General features: G+C 38.2%; 1 protein-coding gene across 1 annotated transcript in view; it reads right to left on the bottom strand.

Annotated features, from left to right (window-relative positions):
* The window catches only part of exoc2 (exocyst complex component 2), a 52,874-nt gene extending 49,239 nt beyond the window's left edge, over positions 1–3,635 (bottom strand). Inside the window, exon 1 of the mRNA XM_073476303.1 lies at positions 3,581–3,635. The gene's annotated coding sequence lies outside the window, so the exon portion shown is untranslated. The remainder of the gene's footprint in view (positions 1–3,580) is intronic.
* Between the last annotated feature and the right edge of the window lie 14,953 nt (positions 3,636–18,588).

Below are 18,588 nucleotides of genomic sequence, written 5' to 3'. Positions count from 1 at the left end.
TAAATCAATTAATCTTAAAAAATGATCGGCAGGGTAATCAATAATGAAAATAATCATAATTGCAGCCCTAACAGTCTAAAACCTTAAATATTCAGTTAATTATCAGATATAGATCCGATCATCAGACAGAAGTTAACAGCAGGAAAATTAAGGAAAAATGTACTTAAACAATGAATTGACTTCACATTAATTTTCAAATAGTGTCACTTTATAATCAACTAGTAGTTTTAAGAAGTCTTGAAGGATCCACACTACATACACTGACTCCATTAGTACTGAGCTCGCCTCTTCGAGCTGTGCTGCGACCTGTTTTCCCAGCTCAGCGCTCCTCTGTCTGTCCAGGTCTGACTGGGTCAGAGAAACCATACTGTGAAAACCAGTGGTCCAGCAAGCCTGTCAGCAGGGGGGAGGCTACCAGGTGGGGCAGACTGCAGAGAGCAGACAGGGGTGAGAGAGAAGTGCCGCTTCACAAACAAGGCTCGGCCTGACCCCCGTCGCTCGACTCACCCCGAAAGTCTATGGAGCAGCGGCACTGAGGACAAGCCTCAAAAAACACAACCCACCACATTCCACCAAAACAAACAAGCAGGGCCACCCAAATTTTTCAATTAGAGCCCTGAGAGGGGGGCAGGAAATGGATCAGTGTAGCCTGGCCCCCGCCATCCCCCAGCCAGGCAGTGCTGACTCTGGGGAAGAGAAGGAGCAGCACAGAGCTCAGCAGGCTCTCACTGAAAGCCTGACGACCTGCTAGCATGGATGTCGACACAAATGATGGAGGAGCTCAATGACAAACTTAGTCCTGCGACATGGCGCCTGTCCTGTCTGCAATCCACCTGTCAATCAATTCCTCTCATTCGCTCTCTCATATAATCAATCAGTTGAACAAACACACATGGTAAGGTACTGTTTCCCCTGAAAAAGCCTATTTAAAGAAAGTGTGTTATAACAATATTTGACAAAAGTACACAAGAGTCGGGATTAAAGAGGCTTGGACTCTGTTCTGTTTGAAAACACTCCACTTAATGAGGCTGAGCTGAGAGAAGGATCTATGTCACAACGAGGAAGACTTAAAGTTATTTAAGTAAGTAACATCTTAACATTAAGACCTACTCGAAAACAACTGTATGAGCCACCAGAGCAGAAATTGTGCTTTCCTATGTGAGAGTAATGTAGGCTTAATCTAACATTTCTGAAACTAAAGAAGCTGATCTCACATTATGACTGTTTACTGCACCTAAATCTGGTTTCTATCAAAAAGAACTTTAAGGACCAAACGCCCAACGTGACTCTGATCAGTTCCATCACAGTCTGATGTCGGCCCGGATGTTTCAAATCTAATTGCAATATTCATAGCTAAATGATGGAATCACTGTATTCTTTCCTAACATATCACATTTTTGCATTAAGTTAGTTGTTGATGAAGGTCAATCAGAATCATGCTTCACAAAATGCGACCCCTCACTTCAGTTCATCCTACAATCTTATCAGTGGGTTTTAAAGATACAATGGAGGGAAAAATTTTAATCCATTCATTTCAAGCAAAAAATACCAACCATAAATTTGTTCCAGCTTCCAGATTTGTTGCTTATTTGTCATACATGACAGCAAACTTAATATGTTGGTCAAATAAAGTAAGCAATTTGATTACACCTCCTTAAGTTGTAAGGAATAAAACTGGTATTTTCATTATTTTCTGTCATTTAAAGACAAAACTATCAACTGAGTAATAAAGAAACTATCTGCAAATTGATCAATATCAATAATCAAAAAAGTCATTAGTTGGTCATAAAAATCCTGTAAGTCTTACAGATGCAGGAATTTACTGAAATGAGAATTAATGGGAACTTAAAACAAGAACTATAGAGATAATACAGTGTCTTTTTCTACAATTCTAAGCTTTTTCACTCAAGCATCAAACTGAAATTTAATTCTGCCTCTTCAAGTTGTGCATGAAAGATAAGCACACTGTGTGAGGGGAAAAGAAGGGATATCGTTTCCATCTTAACATAGCATAAATCAGCAGACTAAGAGAATGTTACACTTAAAAATAAGAAGATGATTCCAGAAATGAGGACTGATACCCAGTTTGCAAACAAACCAACGAATTGATGGATCAGTACAGATAATAATTTATCTCTGTATGACAAAATCATGGCAGTGAGGTTGAAAACCTCTTTGCTTGATTAGACCTTAAATACCAAGCAATAATTTGTCATCTACAATAAAAGGATTTTATAAACTAACACCTTTTGTTTTAGACGTAATTTACAGCATTCTCGGCTAATGTTTACCTATCTAAGTGTTTTCCAATCAGCGGAAGGCTGCTCATTTGTTTCTTTTTTGCTCATTACCATCTGTATACATTACAGTTTATGTTTTCCAAGTATAAGCATGGTGTAAAGTCGAGTACTTTTTCTTTGTTTTTATAGAGCCCTTCATAGGCGCTCATTCTGCATTAAAAGTCAGTTACTTAATCTAAATATTGGAATCAATTGCACAGTGTTTATAGAAATTGGGAGAGAAATCTTGCCACCTGGCAATGAGTAACTACTGCAGGTTTTCTCATGCATACAACACTCCTTAACTGAACTGTGCTGTTTAAAGTTATCACAAACATATCATTGTATTGCTTCACTTGATGTGAGACATGTACCCAACGCTGGTTAGAGGATAGAGGATTCTGATTCAGATTTGGTGTAGTTACAAGGAATGCCTTCATTTCAGTTTTAGGAAAATACCAAATGTTAAAGGTCTGTGGATTAGCCAGAGTGATCGGGGCATAGTTTTGGGAAACGCAAGCTGCTGTTGAGTCAAGTGCTCATTTTGTAGTCCTTTGAGTATCACAGATAATGTTTGATTTCATGCTTACTATATGAATAGCTCCATATAAACTTACCCGAACGGACCTATCCCTCTACATGTAAACTCTCACCCTCTATATGACTCGTAACTTGAAGACAAACAAAAAACAATGACGTAAATACAGAAAAGGAAAGATGAAGAGGGATTTGACTTGGATACGTTGGTCAAAATTAAGCAGTTATGACCACAATTAGACAAGACATTAGTACCATTGTGGAAATGACGGGCATAATTAAACAGAAGAATTAACTAGAAGTATACGGCTAACCAGAGGTTTTTAAATACGCTCCACTCCACAAACAAGGCAACATCAGCTTTAAATCAACAGATATTTCAATGGAGTTTGGTTTAACTAATCGAATCTGTTAAAAAGGTGCAAAATGCCAACATTAAGTACGTCTTTCAGCTGTTTCTATCATCGACTGTCGTTCCTTCGTTACAGTCGACCGTTGTAAGATACAGAACAACCCATTAGTGATTTTAGAGAAAGGAATATCCGCTTTGTTGACAAATTTGACATCTGCAGTTAGCCTTTGCTAACCTCCTTTCGCTAGCCAGCTAACGTTATTCCTTTTTCCGGAAGGGTTGGGAGTAGCTGTCATTTGTGTTCGTCTCAATTTTACAAACCGCCTATATTATCACTTGTCCCACCATAGTTACGTTGACTCTACCATAAGCATTTGGGATAAAAAATATCTTAAAGAAAAGGGTAACTTACAGTTTACAGCGGCTGGACTGCAGCGACCGTTTCCTGTATCCTGTCACTACTTCCGGCTTTCCGTTCGCAGCCACGGCCTTCAGAATAAAATGAAATGAAATACAAAATAAAATATATAATAATAATATATAATTAAAAATAAGAAACAATAAAACAAAACAACACAACACAAAATAAAATAAAATAAAATAAAATAAAATAAAATAAAATAAAATAAAACAAATGAGTGATTAAAGATGTTGATTTGGTTATTTTGCAAAATTTTAACTAATTGATTATGATTACACATGAGTGTAATGGAGTAAAAAGTACATTATTTACCACAGAGTGTATACAGTTGTGTAACAGTTGGAGTTGGAGTTGTAGTTGGAGTAAAAAGTACATTATTTAGCACAGAGTGTAACAGTTATAGTTACTTTGCAGCTTAAGAATTTAGGTCTACATACAAAACGTGATCATCTCATAAGATATGATGTGCCGTTATAGATTACCAACAGCAACAGCATTAAAATGCTGCTTATATGTTGTTGCATCGAAATAATAATCCAACAGCACAACATACATTATAGAAGGACACATTGCAAGGCTGTATTCTGCAGAATTAGTACCTAAAGTGCATTTTTCTGGTAATGACAATACTTCTGCACATTAACATTTTACTGAGCGCAAATTTTGAACATTGGGCTTTTATTTGTGAGTGTATTTTCGCATTGTGGTATTGGTAGAGATCTGAATACTCTTTCTACTGGAGCCTGTCTGGAGCAGACATCCTTCTGTGCAGTAGCCGGATAATTACCTGAAAGGACTGACTTGACAGAATTTCTTGTTTGGTGTGTTGTTGGTTGTGCACCTCTGTCTTGAAGGTAGAATTAATGAAAGATATTGCTGCACTGTACCAACATCTAATGATCAGTTTGATCTATGAGCTATCTAGTTTATGCTCAGAGTGGATGTAAGACTATATGCAGAAAAAATGCGTTAATAGCCTGTATCCTCCTCTGAAGTGTTAGATGTCCTTTGTGTGAGAATTCTGAGGCCCAGTGGGAGCTTTGCCTCTTTCCTCATCTCCCTTTTCACGGTGCATCACTGAGGTATTTCCACTTGTTCTGGGAAAGGCGCAGCATCATTAGAAATGCAACAGAGACCACCCAGGCACACACTAGAACACCGATACCATTACATTTATCTCACCAAATTGTGCAGGGCAGAAAGAATTTCTGTGATAAGGCAAGGCCCACTCCCCGGGGAAACCATATTGTCCAATTAGACGGGGTAATCTGATAATTGAGGGATCAAACTGTGACTTGGGAGTTTGCACAGATGCTGATGCAACACAGGGGCTGTTTGTCTGTATAAACATCAACTAACAGCAATGACGCTGGAAGATTTTGATCTCAGTCTCAGTGCTACAGCCTTTGCCACTGAACGAGAACATTAGTGGCGTATCACACATAAAAACTGGTGAATCTACAGATCAATAGGTTCTCTGGAGCATTATATGTGTCATTTTGAGAGATATTAATGTAACGCTTAGGAGAATATTCTTGCAGAGTCAGCCACTCAGAGTCTTGTTTTTAGTTAAATCTACAGTATGTCATTTCTGCCACAAGAGGTCTCTAAATCAAAACAAAAAAAACAAAAGACGTGAGCAGCGTTGGATCATGGGAGTTGCTGTCTACATTGTTAAAAAACCATCGCTGTGAATGAAGATCTGCAGATGTAAGAAGGTAATGTTTTAAAGCAGGGGTCTTCAATGTTTTTGGCCAAGGATCCCATAGCTGATAGAGAGATAGAACAGGGACCCCTTCTACATACTGTATATTGTGTACATTTCTTGTCGCATTTTTAAATGGGCCTACAATACCAAGTGGGACGGCATGCAACATTGTGCCATGTATAAACAAGTCAGCAGCAGTTGTAGTATGGCTAATGTTAGGCCCATTAGCTTCACCCTCTGCAATTTCTCTGGTGGTACGCTAGACTATTATAAATGTTGTTTAGAAAAGGTGTACATTTATTTTGCTGATAATATCTTGGATTCTTGGATAATTTGGTGCCACTCCTGCAGTATTTCTGAGGACCCCCAAGGGGTCGTAACCGCCCTGTTGTCGATATTTTTAAGTCTTCAATTTTGTAAGTTTTATTCACTTTATGGTAACTTTCACTGACTTTCTTCCTCACTCTCTGACATATCGTCTAATGATTTTCCAGAAGTTATGGCATCTAAATTAAACACACTGTTACTTTCTTTAAAACTTGCAGATTTCTCTGGTTTGAACATTGTTGGAAAGATTTGAGATCATGTAAGACCAAAACTCAACGAAATATACTAAAAGATCTACTCGTTTACAGACGTTTTAATGCTGAAATGGTACATACTACATCTTTAAAGGAATAGCTTGACAGTTTGGTAAAAGCACTCATTTGGTTTCTTGCCAAGAGTTATACAGTATGAGACACTTGTTGTTACATTTTCAAATCTGTTCATTAAATTTGAAGGTCAAGCCAGGAGACAGTTAGTCTAACTGAGCATAAAGACAACATCAAAATCCACCCAGCATCCCTAGAGCTCACCAATCAACACCTTTACATCTCTTTTATTTGCTTAAATTGCACAAAAACTGAAGTGTAACAAGTGGTTTTACTTGGGGTGATGTAATGCACAATCTCTTGGCTAGTGGCAGTAACTTGCTAGCTCTCCCTGTTTCCAGTCTTTATGCTAAGCTAAGCTAACTGGCTGCTGCTTCATTCATTTAAAGGACAAATATTAGAGTGGTATCGACCTTTTTAAATAATGCTTGGCAAGAGAGCAAACAATCAGATTTAACAAAATTGACAAACATTTCCTTCAAACAACCCACTGCTGAAAATATTCTCATTTAGCAGGAGAACACGAGAAGACATGTTGTGATTTAAATAGCACAGGCTGTCTGAGCAGGTGTCCCAGGTGTGCTCCTGCGGGACACTGCTGGTTCCTTGATCCTTGCTGTGACCCCCCAACCCCCTGTAATTCACATCCCGTAATGGCACATGCTGCGCTGGCACCATTGCTCATCCCTGAACCCCATTGTTCATTGTTTGTCTTCTCCAGTTTTTTCCCATGGGCCCCTGGCCAGTGAGAGGAAAAGGTCACTGTAAATATTGCACTGAAATCCTCCCTCCCTCCCATAGAGCTCCTGAAGATGGAACAGGCGACCAGTGGGTGAGCACTTCCTTCCTGCGCAGGGCATTTCAACTGTAAGACATCAAACAAGTATGAATCCCTCAATGTCAAAGATCGCTGCAGTGAGATCATATGCTCAGTGTTGACATTACAATAACCTGGGCAGGTCTTGGCTCTTTGTACATCAGATAGCATAGTATCTACATATTTAGCTCCATGTGTCATCAAAAAGCTGCAATTTATCAAGAAAACTGGAGTAAAATATTTCCATGTTTTCTCATTAGAATAAGAGTAAGCACACCTGTCTGTAACTGTAAAATGAGCACTAATATGTTATGAATGAGTAGGCATGAATCCAATCCCTGTCTGTATTTTACATCTCATAAAGTACACAAAATATGGATTCCAAGGGAAATTAAGAGAGCAACCTCTGACCCATGTGTGGCTAATCACTAGCCTGTAGCACTGCTGTTAATATAAGACAGGGAGATCTTAAATAAACCCCTGATATTTGGGTTTGTTTTGCTTCTGAGTGGCGCTCCATCTCCCGCTGCTCCCCTTTCCCGGAGGAGTCCAGTTCCCGGGGCTCACATTTTGGGATCCGGAAATCCAGGCCTGTGCCAGGCTTAGCTTGGAAAAGCATCCAGATGAACACAATGGAAGAGGGAGAGTTAAGGGGAACAGAGATCCTTTCAGTTTGAGTGCTGACACATTGCTTGACACAGTGGCAGGATAACATGACCGATAAATGGATGGAGCGATTAAGGGGGGGATGATTTTACAAGGTGGCGAAAAACAATCTGATACACCTCAGATGATCTCTTCCATGGCTTTCAGGGTTAGCTCACCAAAATTAGGTGTTAGAAAGTTAGCATGCTAACATTTGCCAGTAAGCACTAAACACAACATTCCCAACGTATGAGGAGAATGTCATCAGTTCTGGAGGTATCTGGTCATGAACCAAAGTTTTGAACAAATTGAAAGTTTAACCAAATGAAATGTTAAGGGATCACCAAAGTGATTATGATTCATTCTGAGGGAGGGTATAAATATCTGTACCAAATATCATGGCGATTCATCCTATGGTTGTCACTTAAAACCACAACAGTCTACCTCATGGCAGCATGAGAAGAAGTCAGGTGATCACCAAATTCATAGATGTTGAGCTATGAGTAACAACGATTCTCTAGAAACAGTGCCCTTGTTACTGTTAACAGTTTTCACAGGAACCATTTCTCCTGTTAAAAGTAGTTCCAATGAAAACTATTTATAGCTGTGTCTGTGTACAAAGACCATACAGACTACTACCAATGAGAACACAAGACAGATCTTCCAGGTATTATCTTTGGAAATTTCAGAGTTTTAACCACCTGTGCATCAGGTACACATGGTGAATATTTGCCTAATCTCTAAAACTGTCCCAGTCAATATTAACCAATTTTAATATGTTTTCATATTAACAATGGATCAACTGATTCACTCGTAGGAACAAAGTCACAAAGACTAATCACCAAACTCTGCAGCGTGTTTCAGTGTCTTTCAGCTCATTTGTTTGGTTTTAGGGGTTATGACTTTACTGTCTCGCTACTCCCAACATGGCAATTTTCAGTCACATTAGGCAGCTCTTTTCAGCAAAAAAGCTCTATAAAACCCTTTGGACATTTTCTGTCCAACACCAAATGTACAGAAAACATAAAAACTAGCTGGTGAACATAGTGGAGTATTTAGAGGTTGTTAGACTTCCCTCAGAAGTTGGTGGAGAACAAATTCATCAGGCCAACATAAACCTGACTTCAGGTGACTGCTAAGGTTGCTCTTTGTCTACTTTGTGTAAATGTTAACTGCCTGTTGTGCTGAACCAAAGTGCAATCAATTTATTTGAGAAAAAAAAATGAATATGTTAAAAGACCAGTATGTAATTTCTGTCACCAGTGGTCTCTTAACCAAAACAAAACAAAAGATGTAAGTAGTGTGGGATCATTGGCGTTGTTATCTTCATTGTCTTCTGACATGACCCAAGCAGAAATGTTTGCGGTGATGGTTTCAAGTTTTATTCATGTTATGTTCAGTCTCGTTTGCTGACTTCCTCCATCACTTTCTTTTTCATGAAAGTTATAACAGCTGGAGACCAAATGAAATGCACACATACCTACAATAAAATAATGCAATTCTCTGGGTTTGAGCATTGTAAGTACACAACTCAACAGAATATATAACAAAGGTCAAGTCATTCTAGCCTGTTTTAATGCAGAAATGTTACATTTTATATATCTAAAATAAAAGATTTACAGTATATTCTGGCATCATGCAGATTTAATGGATCTGAAACAGCATTAGATAATTGTGTGTGGAGATTAGATAAATTCAACAGTCAAAAAAAAAAATATTATTATGAAAGTTGTTGATGAGGTTTTTGATAACAAGTCAAACCTTTCTTTGGGTGGACTACACACACAGTGACAGAGATGTTGCTTCTGAAAAGACACTTCACTCCAACTGAATTTCCATTCACCAAAACTATTAAAAAGGCTAAAAAATCGCAAGAACAAATATGTTTTTACCCTTAAGTATGAAGACATGGGGAAGATTCGAGAATTCCCACAGTTAGATGTAAGAATCTAAGGATAAGGAGTGGGTGTGACAGGGTATAAAGGGGCATTTTCCCAAATATGTCAGGGCTTTTACCACCCAGGTTAACATAACATGTTCCTTGCCTTCTCATAACACGACTCCTTCAGCCCCCCAGGCCAGATAACAGGCTACTGTGTCTCAGGAGGCGCAGACAGGATCGGCCCTGAGAACTGTGGAGAAACACTCTCTGGGAACAGTCTGGAAAGATCCACAAGGGTGCTGAAGGAGAACCAGAATGACTTCCTCTGACACATATTATCTTCCAAAAGGTTGTTGTGTAACACCGCCTTTTACTTTACTGTAACATGTTCGTCCCTCCTTGAACGTGTAACATAACTTTGAGAGGAAACAGCTTTGGTCCACAGAGGCCAGCTGAAGCCGTTGATGCGTGCTGCACTGCGTGTTCTGTCTCTGATGAGATGAGACAGGTCAGAGTGTGTTCAGAACTGTTTGTGTTTATGAACAGGTGGAGTTGGTTACAGCTCGGGGTTATTTGTGTGCAGGATGGGCCCAAGCCAATCGCAATCAAGAGAACATAATAAAATCATACACTCACCCGGCTGATGTTATACGCTCTGTTTTCTGTCGTCATTGGTCAGATGTTTTGATACTTTGTTATTGGTCTGATGCAGCCACATTTTCATTAGTGAGATTATATCATTGTTTTGAGACATTCCCTCACAATATAACCATCAAAAGACAGTTTATCATACTAAAATTAAAACTTTATTTTTCTGTTTGACCTTGGCTGCTGATTGTGTTTTTAAGGTCTTTAGTAAAAAATTTTTTTAAAAGGTTTTAATTATGTGTTATAGTAATAAAACCTATCCAAAAAGAGAATAATCACATTTCCTTTATGAGAAAATACATTTTATTTAAGTTAAATTCAAATGAAATGCTGAGAGAAGAGAAAGACATGTATGGAAGATTTAATAAAATATTACAAAGTGTGAACAAGTGACGAGAAACTCGAACTAAATCACAAAGAACAGTATAATTTGAAAAATATGGGACCTATTTAGAAATTAGGGGTTTAAAGGGGACATCATGGATTAAAAATACCACATGTCACAAACTGAAATAACATTAAATCTTATTTTCCACTGTGTGAAAGGAAGAGAGGGTCTTAACTTGAATGAGCCCCTCTAATGCTACACATGGGTTTTCGATCCCACGGATCAGTTTGTAAGGATTTAACACACTCAGGAGGAACTCATTTGGCCTCAGTGAATATTAACTGGACTTAATGTTGCAGCATATTGGCCCACAAATGATTTCATAATATGTCTTCATTTCCTTTGTTAAATCAATGACAGTGAGGATTCAGGCCTTGGCCGGCAGCCTTTCTGTCTCCTCAAGTTTTTCCCTGCGTCTGTGCAGTCCAAATATTTCCAGACAGAAAAAGCTGAGGCTACAGCCCAGAAGGGGGCGCCCAAGAATGTCATTTATGAATTTGGCCTCTCTGTGGTGTTGTTTGCGGAGGAGGATTGCTACAGATGTTCAGTTGCTAGAGGTGAGCAGTGAAAAAAGAAAGGTTAAAAAAGGCAAATGTGAATGAGACACTGATGACTGTAGGGATGAGAACTTTATCCCTGTATTTACATATACATTTAACTTAAATAAAATATATATTCTTAATAGGAAAATATATTTATTTTTGCAGATACATTTTACCTCAAAAACAGAAACATAATAAAAACCTCATAAAAGCATTCTAAAATGAAAGACAGCTGCCTTAAAGAAACAAGACATCAGCTGGTTGGTATGAAATGAAAAAGTGGTGATCTTTCCTAAAAATAAAGTGTTTAATATTTAATATTATAGATATCATATTATGGTTACATGAAATTAAGTTACGTAGCCTCAGTGGGAATGTCTTAAAAAAGCCTACACAAGGGGGTGGACAAAAAAAATGCCTTACAATTAATTAAATTAATTAATAAAGGATGCTAACAACAGCACCACAACATACCCTCAAAAATGGCCAATCAGCAGTGATTGAATAGAAGTACATTTACTGAAGTACTGTACAATTTTGAGATACTTTTTCATTATCTGTTACTTCAATTATGCTTCCACTCCACTACATTTTGGAGGCAAATATTTTATTTCTTTTACTCCAACACATTTATGTGATAACTTTATTTACTAGTTACTCTGCAGATTACTGCTACATCACAGCCAAGATAGCACATTTTTAAATTAATTGATCTGATCTGCAATCCGATAAAAGAAAAAACTGAGTAGTATTTAACAACACTGACATTTAGTGGGTATTGTTGAGATGTTTGTCATGTCATCAGTTTGTCATGATACCAAAACACTATTTTATTCATAACTTACACTGAGAAATATTAACATCTTTTGACAAAACCTCTCTAATAATATTTGATAAAGAAGCCAACACTCTAAGATGTTAAAAATAAAAGTCCAAATGCAATAAAATAGTCCTTAGTTAATCAAAGTATGTGAAACCTACTCATTTATTGTTAATATGTGCCTTAAACACTGTATCTGCATTTCCTGTTTACAGAACCACAGTTTTACATAACTTGTCTGAGTTACTTCTTGAGGATATGTGCCCTGTGCATTGTTGAGTCTTCAGCCTAAGTTAATAAAGTGCAGTGAATGAATACTGGGGTTCTGCCCGATGCATCTGGTTGAATGTCTCTCCTATGAATCAGTTATTATAGTCCAACAGCCCTCCTTCCTTTCAAACGAGGAGCACAAAGGGCCATCCTTTGGAGGGGAAAATGAAGTCCAACTAGAGTGGAACTCAGTAGTTACCTTCACCAAGGCCCAAAAGTCCCCTTTAATTCAACCAAGCAATTACCGTTGGTACCTTTCTGAATCCCCATTATTTCAGCTGCACATTGCTGTTAGTTGCAAGTGACTACCCCTATTTGTTACCGCAAGGCGGCTGGAAAAAAGACTACCTTCAATAAAAACCTACTTAAATCTACTAGAATCCGGATTTTTATGTGGATCCACATCAAAATGTACACACTCAAAGATACCAGCCACCTAATTTTTCCAGATTTTTTTCATCATGATCCATGCATTATTCCCTGAGATATTAACAAAAATGTTGAAAGACTATCTAACTCATAATGTTTAAAAGAGTGAAAATAATTTGAATCCGTACCAAAAGTTAATGGGGTTTATTCTGGGCCAAGACCCATCCTCCATCCTAGTTTTGTGGAAAACTGTTGAGTAGTTTTTGTGTAATCCTACCTACAAACCAACCAATAAACAAAAACAAACAGACACCTCCTGTGCGGAGGTAATAACAAGATACATGGTACTTGGAAGAGTAGCATCAAAGTAAAAGCGGAACAAATAGAAAACAATAACAATTCAGACACAATTAAATGACGGCAATAGAAATATATTTTTTAAAAACCAGGCTGAAAAGGTCAAATAATTATACAGAGCAAACAACAACCACATATCTCTGATGGAGACTCATTAGAGACTGAACACAAAGAGATGTTTTTAATTGTAGGAATGCTATGTTTTTGGGTATTTTTTTCGTTAATTCTTACATTTTATTTTACGTGATCTTATGTAAAACATTTAGAGGTGTGTAGGTGCTTATTTTTGGTCTCAGAATCCATATTTTAAAATAAGCAGATTGTCTGCAAAAGAAAAATAATGCTAACACACTCACTTGCCTTTAACTCAGCAAAAAATAAAAATATCTGACTTTTATCAGGGGCCTAAATATAAATGGTTTAGAGTGTGTGTATACGTGTACACAAATACTGTATGTGTATACATGACAGTGTGTGTGTGGGTGGGGAGTTGAAGCAGAGAGGCTGTTTGTAGTGAAAACAGTGAGAAAGAAGACACAGAGAGGAAGCTAAACACAGGCTGCTCTTTGAAGTACAGCAGGCTAACACTATTGTGAACAGGTTATTTAACCAACACAAACACAACTTATATGTTATCCTGGGACGTATCTGATCATCTGTACATCTGATAATATGTGATATATGCTACAGTACTGTATAAACAGTGCAGATTAAAGGTAATATGTCGAAGTGTTAATGTGGAGGCTATAAATTGTCCTATTAATGGGCTGGAGGCTGCGCGAGATTTCCCGTGTTAAGTGGATGAGGTAGTGTTGCATACAGGAAGGGAAATAGCTTGTGTGTAGTTCAGTGGTAGGTGGTGGAGGGGATGTAAGGAGAACTATAGGTTGTGTATGTTGGAGAGGTGTGGAGTGCGCAGCAGTGCAAATTGAGGTCAGTTTCAGCCGAGTAGCCTTTTAGCTTTGATCCCTCAGCTAAACTGGATGAAAGACATCCTGCTTCCCTCGCCAAGGACGGGAGGAAGGGGAGGCGAGGAGCAGAGCTGGGGGAGGACCTCAGTTTTCCACCTGACAAATATGGCTTGATGCAGCATAAACTGTTTCCTCTATTACACAGATAATCTCTCATTTTCATCTGTCTCGCCTCTCCTCTGCCAAACTCCGGTCGCGTCCTCGCCCACGCCTTTCTGTAGCTTAAATCATCCCCCTCTTGTTCCTGCTAATATAAATCCTGATGGGCTTTATCAATGCTTTGTCTCTCTATCTGTTCTTCCCTGACTCCCTCTCTTCTCTTGTTGTCCTTTATAGAGCATTCAAAATCTGAACTTTGATCCTCCCACGGCCTGTCAGACAGCAGACCTGAAGCCTGGAGCAATCTGCTGTTTGCGTGTGTGTGTGGCCTTCTGCTGCAGAAGCACCTGAGTACATGTCATTCACTGTGGTGTGATCAAAAAATAATTACTTAATGGGATTATGGTGTTAAGACTTGATTCACTGTGTCACTACTGTGTCTCAACAATGTATGTTACATAGTGGCACGAAAAAAGTTCTATTGTGGATTGCTGCTGCCTCCAGTGAGACATTGTAACCGTTATGTTCATGAGAAATCTGGTGGACTATTGGATCATTTCAGGTTATTACATATTGGGTCTTATGTCTCTGGTTTTGAGCATCATTAGTTAGACTTCATTAGTTTAGATAACATAATACATTCTGAGGGAAGTCAGGGACAGACCAACATGGCAAGAAGCATTCAGAGGGGTTGGGTCAGATTACTTGAAATGTAGTCAATTACTAAATGCAAACGTCATGGCAATATTTGCGTTTGGACATTTGGAATTAGCAACATTATCCATTCAACTGTGGAAAAAAATGAATCTTATCTGAATAATTTTTAATTACTTTAATATCTGACATTGAATATATTGAATCCTATACAAAAAATGGACCCAAAGAAATTTAGTTCCACAATTAATTTTTTGTGTGCAAAAATCTCACATTTCTAGAGCAAAAAAAAAAGAGGAGAAAAAAAAGAAAAAATAGGGATGCATGACATGGATTTTTTTCAGCTGATACGACAGCTGATAACTTCCTGACTCTCATGGCCGATACCGATAACATAAGCGATAATAGAATATAGAATATAACGACTTTATATTTGAAAAATGTATCACTAACCTGTACTATATGCATACCTGAGTGTAAGAAAGGCTAAAATGTAGCCAGCAAAGATGGTTTATTTGATATTCCATAGCTGTGATCAGATTCTCCCCTCGTGTTGTGTTCTTCTTGTAAAAAAACGTTCACAATAGTGATGACATGTGTGGCTCATGTCTACAATGCGTGGCTCTACACAGGTGCAGCAGTTTGGCGTTATGAGCGCAACAACATGTCTGTGTTTATTGGCTGCTCACAAAACAACTTTAAAGGTGCATACCACCACCTACTTGTGTGTAGTTGCTGCACTTGTTAAGTCAACAAAAACAATTTGGCTTTGTATTATCGGCTAGATTTATTTATCAGCTATAATTTCTTTTTCTGCCAATAACCGATGATGTAAATTTTCCATTATCAGGCCAAAAATGTATCTGTCCTATATATATCGTGCATCCTTAAAAAAAAGCATTTTGCATATTAAGCACATACAGCTGGTCAAATTGAATTAGCCTTACAAAAACAGCACTGACACAAACTACAATTTGTATTTCACAACATGTGAGAATCTTTATCTTTTGTGTTTTGTTTTTGCCACATGAACGATTTTGCTCTTGTAACACAAGAGGAGATGCTACTCAAAATGATCATCTTTCATTTTCAATGTAAAAAAAATAAATAAATAAAAACTCTATTATCAGGAAATCATGATTTGAGAAAACAAACAAACAATAATTAAGTCACCATTAACAAAACTGCCGACCTGAGCGGAGTAACTAACTTTGATATACAGAAGAACATATTCGGCAGATTCATATTCACGAATAAAAGTTAATAAATATATAATTAATAAAAGACATTTTAAAGACAATCAAAATTTCATCAAGTAATCCTTGACAATGTAATTATAATTAAAATTTTATAGTCTATTTTGATAAAATCCTGTTTACATGAAATCTGTAAACCAACCCTGGCAGTCAGGTGATCGGAAGAAGTTGAAGATAAACCCAAACTTATTTTGGAGACAAAATTATTGCCCAAAGTGTTTGTCGAAAACGCCCATCACAATTTACAGACTAGCTTTCAAATTTGATCTACTGTACTTACCGTAGTTCAATCAGCAGAGACAATACAAGTGAAACGAAATGTGGGAGCTTCATTGGATAGAAGACTTTAATAGCAGGCCATACATGGGGCAGTGACACTGATGTTGGTGAGGTGATGTGATACATTACAAATAAAACAGGGACCCACTCATAAAAACATTGCCTGTTAGTACAACTAGCAATCAAAACCTCCAAAGGGTACCTTTAACTTAGTGAATAAAATGTTATTATAATGAATATCAATAGAGATGATGGCTTCAACTATGAAAACTGTCCAGCTCTCACCTTATCTTGTTTTCAATTAGCTTGTTGTCGTTTCCCATTTTACATTATCTCTTTGTCTTCACATTTCTGCTCTGAGCTGAAATACTTCAAAGTGTTTCTTCACGCTGGACAGCGCAGACACACATGGAGAATAAATGACAGGATGGAACTATAAGTTCAAATGCAATAGAGCTCAGGAACAAAGAGGATTAATAGAGGGACACTTTCCTGTGTTTGACACTGGAGCAGTGTGTTCTTCATTTATTTATTCATGTCAGAGCGGAGTGTATAAATGTAGAAACAAGGAAAACTATGAACTGGAAATAGAGTTTGGAGAGCTGAAGTTAATTTATCACTAATAGAACAAAAAGCAGATGTACAATAACATTTCAGGACATTATGGGAAGTGTGCGTGCCAGCGTGGAGGTCCATTAGAGAAGTGGGAGGATGCAAATGACGTCTGTGAAATAAAATGGAACTACAAACAAATCTGAAGAGATAATCTGTGCTGATGTGACAAGATGGGAATAACTGAGTTGATCTTCCACCCAGTCAGCCTGAACCCATTAACACTGGGAACACACATTATCTTCACAGTGCATCAGTGACAGAGCCTCTGAGAAGAGGCTGATCTCCTTAGATTACTTTGTAAATACTTGTTAGATAACCTGGTTATACAACAAAAGCAACTTTAACAAACCTTCAAAGTACAGATGGGTCACATGCAGTATGGACACATGCACACGTGGAATGTGATTTCAGAATAGTCTCCTTCACAATGCATGATTAGTGTTAGCATAAACAATCCAAATCAAGAAACGAAAGCAAACAAGATTTATAGTTCTGAGCTGTTTACCAGGGTGCTAATTCAGAGCTCAGCTTTGATTGATGGGGAGGTTGACGTCTCACACCCTGATGCTAATGTGCCATCGCTTCTTAGAATGGAGATGGAATCACCACTGTATTGCATAATGAGACAAGATCTGACAGTTGGGGATCTCTCTGACTCTCTAAACTAATCTTCCCTGACAACTTCGCAGTCAGGAAAACACCTTATTCAATGAACTGAGAAACAGGTTCTTCTACAACGGATTAGTAAACAAAGATAAACATCAATGCAAAAATATTACATAAAAGTTGAAGTCAACATTTTATGTAACAGTTTTTCTTTTCTTTTTTTTTCCAATACGGACAAATCAAAGTGCAGAAATGCCCTCTCAGAGAGTTACTCTATATGCCTTAACACATGTTGTAGCAGGTGGAGAAGACTATTTTAACCACTACGCAGTATATGCATAATATTCGGGCACTTAAAGTGATAATCTAATAATAAGATTTTCATGTAAATAAACGTGTTAAGTCACTATCTATCGCCGAATGAGGTAACATCTGATGAAAGCCCTTATATTTGCTGTAATAGCAAAGATGTACACTCGGTGTTGGTGGCGACTTTCCCGCAAAATATCACAAGTGGCGCCCAGTTATGCATCGTAATGTCCCGAATAAGTTAGCCTAATGTTAGACAAAGAATGAGTATGTACTAGGGTTGGGCGATGGCTGACAGCCATGGAATACTAATCCCTGACCATCGTAACATCCTGATGTAAAAGGCGTCCCACCAGAGAGCACAATGAAGTGGCGTGTCCCCTCAGAGTTGTTGAGGACAACAGTTGTTGTTTGTGATATGTGGGGAGAGGAAATGAAAAGAAGTATGTTGCTGCTAAGTCTCCATGTCCCGTTTATTATTTTCTTATTTAACCAGCTCATTTAGGCGAACCCAAGACACTTGGTTTAATTTGTGGCAGCAGTGTTTCTTTACCCGCGGGCCGCTGTTTCTCTCAGTCGTGCCGTTTTTACACACGGTTTTCTTAGCTTAGCTTCCTTGGCTAGTCAACGTTGTTTTATGCATATGAGGCTGAACAAAGCTAAGTTACAGACATGTGGTGCAGAGATGAGGACGCTTTTAAACCTGGCACAGGGATGTATGTCGGTGGTAACGGGAAATAGTTTCCTCTGCAGGGTGAGACAGTTGGAGATTCATGTCAGAGCAACTGTGGGAAACAGCGGCTGCTACAGTGGTGAGCTAATACGCAACTGTATCCTGAGGGGACAACACTAAGGGGACACGCTGCCTCAAATTCATAAACAACGATCGTCATATGCCAATTCAGCAGACATCACCCAACCCTATGTACAAAACGTTACTTTATAGCAATCATTATTTATTCAGTAAATAGTAAGTGATATAATTACCGTCTCAGAAGACATTATTCCCTTTTCGCTTCCATGTGGTGTTGTTATGGAGTCGTGGCGAAGCTGCCAACTGACAACTGGCTGACGTCACACAGGCGACCCTGGATCTCTGGGAAGCAGTGAG

This window comes from Pagrus major, chromosome 11, assembly GCF_040436345.1.
Source record: "Pagrus major chromosome 11, Pma_NU_1.0".
Lineage (NCBI taxonomy): Eukaryota > Metazoa > Chordata > Actinopteri > Spariformes > Sparidae > Pagrus > Pagrus major.
Note: the sequence above shows the minus strand (reverse complement) of the source record. Positions and strands in the feature narration are given on the sequence as shown.